The following is a 6,000-nucleotide window of genomic DNA, read 5'->3' on the forward strand; positions in this document are numbered from 1 at the left end:
TTGCATGTGTAAAAGAAAAATCCATTATTTCCTCATAGTGTTGGGGTGAAATATATCCACACAAGTGTTTCATTAAAAATACTTAGGGGGCGCCTGGGTGGCGCAGTCGGTTAAGCGTCCGACTTCAGCCAGGTCACGATCTCGCGGTCCATGAGTTCGAGCCCCACGTCGGGCTCTGGGCTGATGGCTCAGAGCCTGGAGCCTGTTTCCGATTCTGTGTCTCCCTCTCTCTCTGCCCCTCCCCCGTTCATACTCTGTCTCTCCCTGTCCCAAAAATAAATAAACGTTGAAAAAAAAATTAAAAAAAAAAATACTTAGGATGTATTTAGCTGTTACTGTGACTTACCAGTCACAAGTTAGTTTCTTTACACCTGTTATCCGAAGTTACGTAGAACCGTGATTCAAACTGGGCATTTTGATTCTCATTCTCACTCTCCTCAATTAACTCTCCTCTCCAATACTCTTTGCCATCAATTGAGGTAAAATATCTAAGTATTTTGAAATATAGCAGTATTACTTATAAGGCTACAAGTACAGACTTGTAAGCCTTATAAGGCTTATAGTACAGACAGTTAGTGTTCCTAAAATAGATGCGTAGCCTGAATCTTTAATTAATAAGCAAGACACGAGTGACATGGGGAAATCCAAAGGTATATTCTACCCATGGAAGAAGGAGGAAAAGTGGCCCAGAGACATATGTCAAAGGGATGGGGAGAGAAGTTGGGATTGGCTAACAGAATTACATCCTTTCCTACTTACCTGGCTTTACCTCAGGTGGTTTTCTCAACCTAGAATTCCCATTCCAACCTCCCATTCTTCCACTCTCCCCACATTCACCTCCCACTGCATTCTCTTAGCTGGTAGAAATCTGCTCCTTTAAGGTTCTGTATAAGATCCACCTTCCCCTGATTTATCCTTGGGTTTCTCAATTACTGCCTAACAAATTAATCATTTCTTCTTCTCTGCTCCCACAACTCTCTTGTTTTACTTCTATTTCAGGGTTTTTTAGTTTGGCATTCTTGATATTTTGGACTATGTAATTATTTTTTTAGGGCTGTTCTGCATTAAAAGATGTTTAGCAGCATCTCTGGCCTTTACTCCTTGGATGCAGTAGCACTCCTTCCCCAGTAGTGACAATCAGAAATGTCTTCAGACATTGTCAAACATCCCCTATTAACCAAAACCACCTCTGGTTGAAAGTTACTGGTCTTTTATCTATTGTAACCCAGTTTTATGGTAGTCTTATACCTGAGCACGTTGTTCCAGTTTTTACTTTGGAAAATATTCTTCTGTATCTCAGTGTTTCTTAGGTTTTATGAGCATTGTAGTCATCTGTGTGTGGGGTGGTCCTTATTAAAACCCCAGTCACTGGCCCCCTCCCACTTTTCCTCAAGTTTCTAACTCAGTCTGGGTGAGATCCCAATGCATCACCTTTCTAACACATTTCGTAACGTGCCACCAGTGATGTGTCTACTGCTGTTTTGGTGACCACACTTTGAGAATAATTGTCAATATCACGGCTCAGCACTTCTGCTTCAGCTTTTGCTAGTTAGATCCCTGTTAAGCAGGACCATAATTTCTTTGTTGTTTCTCTCTGCGCCCAGCCCTGTGCTTTGCACATAGTAAGCCTACGTTGAATTGAACAAATAAATCAATGAATCTGAAAGTACTTTGCTAAAGATTAAAGGGATTTACAGATATAAAGTGTCATTAGTAAGGTACTGGGATATGTGAGAATTTGGGGTCAGGTGAAGACAGTTCTGTTTCCAGAAGTGTTTTGACAGAGTGTTAAATCAAATGCCTCCACTGAATTTGAATTCATTGTGAGTCAGACAAAGGATTGCTGTAAATTATTCTGTTGTCATGGCATATCAAGGAAGTTGATGGATAAAGGGACATGCTAATGAGACTCTAAGTGACAATGCGAAATGAAATCAATGGTCTCTGAGAGACTTCTTTTCAACAGCATTGGGAAAGCATCTATTCTCATCATTGCCAATTATCAGGATCACTAAGCTTTTTAAAGATGTGCATTAACTTGCAAAGATCCTGTTCTTCTGGACCATATCTGCCCAGATATTGGGAGGAAAAGTGGTGAGGGACCATTCTGGGAGTGTAAAAAGGGAGAACGTTTTCACTTCTATGCATGCTATAGCCATGCTTATATTTTCTAAAAGAATTCACACCTAATACCTTCTGCAATCCCTGTATAACCCCTTGAAAGTAAGTAAGACATGTATTTTTTTACATGTTTAGAAAGAGAAACGGAGGCACACAATCTTTACTGACACAGAAACTCTTCTAGATGAAAAAGAGAAACAGAGGCATAGAATCTCTAATGAAGACCAAAAGTAAACCTTTAAATGAAATACAGTGTTTAAAATAGAGCTAATGTGAGAAGATAAGTACAGTAAAACCTTGGTTTGTGAGCATAGTTTATTCTGAAAATGTTTGTAATCCAAAGCATTTGTATATCAAAGCGAGTAAGAAATAATGGAAACTCAGATGATTCGTTCCACAACCCAAAAATATTCCTATAAACATGATTACAATACTGAAATAAAATAAAAAATAATAAATAAAATACAAAATATAGTATGAAGAAAAATAAACAAATTAACCTGCACTTACCTTTGACTTGTTTTATTTTTATTTTTTTAAATTTACATCCAAATTAGTTAGCATATAGTGCAACAGTGATTTCAGGAGTAGATTCCTTAGTGCCCCTTACCCATTTACCCCATCCCCCCTCCCACAACCCCCCAGTACCCTCAGTTTGTTCTCCATGTTTATGAGTCTCTTTTGTCCCCCTCCCTGTTTTTATATTATTTTTGTTTCCCTTCCCTTATGTTCATCTGTTTTGTCTCTTAAAGTCCTCATATGAGTGAAGTCATATGATTTTTGTCTTTCTCTGACTAATTTCACTTAATACCCTCCAGTTCCATCCACATAATTGCAAATGGCAAGATTTCATTCTTTTTGATTGCCGAGTAATACTCCATTGTGTGTGTGTGTGTGTGTGTGTGTGTGTGTGTGTGTGTGTGTGTGTATACATTCATACATACTGGAAGTCTTAGCCTCTGCAAGACTTGCATACACACACACACACACACACACACACACACACACACCCCGCATGTTCTTTATCCATTCTCCATCAGATGGACATTTGGGCTCTTTCCATACTTTGGCTACATATAGTGCTGCTATAAACATGGGGGTGCATGTGTCCCTTTGAAACAGGACACCTGTATCCTGTGGATAAATGCCTAGTAGTGCAATTGCTGCATCTTAGGGTAGTTCTATTTTTAGTTTTTTGAGGAACATCCATACTGTTTTCCAGAGTGGCTATACCACCGTGCATTCCCACCAACAATGCAAAAGAGATCCTCTTTCTCCACATCCTCGCCAACATCCGTTTTTGCCTGAGTTGTTAATGTTAGCCATTCTGACAGGTATAAGGTGGTATCTCATTGTGGCTTTGATTTGTATTTCCCTGATGATGAGTGATGTTGAGCATTTTCTCATGTGTCGGTTGGCCATCTGGATATCTTCTTTGGAGAAGTGTCTATTCATTTCTTTTACCCATTTCTTCACTGGATTATTTGTTTTTTGGGTGTTGAGTTTGATAAGTTCTTTATAGATTTTAGATACTAAACCTTTATCTGATATGTCATTTGCAAATATCTTCTCCCATTCTGTCAGTTGCCTTTTAGTTTTGCTGATTATTTCCTTCACTGTGCAGAAGCTTTTTATTTTGATGAGGTCCCAGTAGTTCATTTTTGCTTTTGTTTCCCTTGCCTCCGGAGACGTGTTGAGTAAGAAGTTGCTGTGGCCAAGATCAAAGAGGTTTTTGCCTGCTTTCTCCTCTAAGATTTTGATGGCTTCCTGTCTTACATTGAGGTCTTTCATCCATTTTGAGTTTATTTTTGTGTATGGTGTAAGAAAGTGGTCCAGGTTCATTTTTCTGCATGTTGCTGTCCAGTTTTCCCAGCACGATTTGCTGAAGAGACTGCCTTTATTCCATTGGATATTCTTTCCTGCTTTGTCAAAGATTAGTTGGCCATACATTTGTGGGTCCATTTCTGGGTTCTCTATTCTGTTCCGTTGATCTGAGTGTCTATTCTTGTGCCAGTACCATATTGTCTTGATGATTACAGCTTTGTAATACAGCTTGAAGTCTGGGATTGTGATGCCTCCTGCTTTGGTTTTCTTTTTCAAGATCGCTTTGGCTATTCCAGGTCTTTTCTGGTTCCATAGAAATTTTAGGATTATTTATTCTAGCCCTATGAAGAATGCTGGTGTTACTTTGATAGGGATTGCATTGAATATGTGGATTGCTTTGGGTAGTATTGACATTTTAACAATATTTGTTCTTCCTATCCAGGAGCATGGAATCTTTTTCCATTTTTTTTGTGTCTTTTTCAATTTCTTTCATAAGTTTTCTGTAGTTTTCAGTGTATAGATTTTTCACCTGTTTGGTTAGATTTATTCCTAGGTATTTTATGGTTTTTTGTGCAACTGTAAATGGGATCCATTCCTTGATTTCTCTTTCTGTTGCTTCATTGTTGGTGTATAGGAATGCAACCGATTTCTGTGCATTGATTTTATATCCTGCAACTTTGCTGAATTCATGAATCAATTCTAGCAGTTTTTTGGTGGAATCTTTTGGGTTTTCCATATAGAGTATCATGTCATCTGCAAAGAGTGCAAGTTTGACCTCCTGGCTGATTTGGATGCCTTTTATTTTTTTGTGTTGTCTGATTGCAGAGGCTAAGACTTCCAGTACTATGTTGAATAACAGTGGTGAGAGTGGACATCCCTGTCTTGTTCCTGACCTTAGGGGGAAAGCTGTCAGTTTTTCCCCATTCAAGATGATATTAGCATTGTTCATATACGACTTTTATGATCTCGAGGTATGCTTCTTCCATCCCTACTTTCTTGAGGGTTTTTATCAAGAAAGGATGCTGTATTTTGTCAAATGCTTTCTCTGCATCTGTTGAGAGGATCATATGGTTCTCGTCCTTTCTTTTATTGATGTGATGAATCACGTTAATTATTTTACAGATATTGAACCAGCCCTGCATTCCAGGTGTAAATCCCAATTGGTCGTGGTGAATAATTTTTTTAATGTATTGTTGGATCTGGTTGGCTAATATCTTACTGAGGATTTTTGCATCCATGTTCATCAGGGAAACTGGTCTATAGTTCTCCTTTTTAGTGGGGTCTCTGTCTGATTTTGGAATCAAGGTAATGCTGGCTTCATAGAAACAGTTTGGAAGTTTTCCTTCCATTTCTGTTTTTTGGAACACCTTCAAGAGAATAGATATTAACTCTTCCTTAAATGTTTGGTAGAATTCCCCTGGAAAGCCATCTGACCCTGGACTCTTATTTTTTGGCAGATTTTTTTTTATTACTAATTCGATTTCTTTACTGGTTATGGGTCTGTTCAAATTTTCTATTTCTTTCTCTTTCAGTTTTGGTAGTATATATGTTTCTAGGATTTTGTCCATTTCTTCCAGATTGCCCATTTTATTGGCATATAATTGCTCATAATATTCTCTGATTATCGTTTTTATTTCTGTTGTGTTGTGATATCTCCTCTTTCATTCTTGATTTTATTTATTTGAGTTCTTTCCTTTTTCTTTTTGATCAAACTGGCTAGTGCTTTATCAATTTTGTTAATTCTTTCAAAGAACCAGCTTCTGGTTTCATTGATCTGTTCTGTTTTTTTTTTTGTTTTTTTTTTTTTGTTTGTTTGTTTTTTTTGGTTTTGATAGCATTAATTTCTGCCCTAATCTTTATTATTTCTTGTCTTCTGCTGGTTTGGGGTTTTATTTGCTGTTATTTTCCCAGTTCCTTAAGGAGTAAGGTTAGGTTGTGTATCTGAGATTTTTCTTCCATCTTTATGAAGGCCTGGATTGCTAAATACTTTCCTCCTATGACCACCTTTGCTGCGTCCCAGAGGTTTTGGGTTGTGGTGTTATCATTTTCATTGAC

The sequence above is a fragment of the Leopardus geoffroyi genome, chromosome A2 (assembly GCF_018350155.1).
Source record: "Leopardus geoffroyi isolate Oge1 chromosome A2, O.geoffroyi_Oge1_pat1.0, whole genome shotgun sequence".
NCBI classification, from domain to species: Eukaryota; Metazoa; Chordata; class Mammalia; order Carnivora; family Felidae; genus Leopardus; species Leopardus geoffroyi.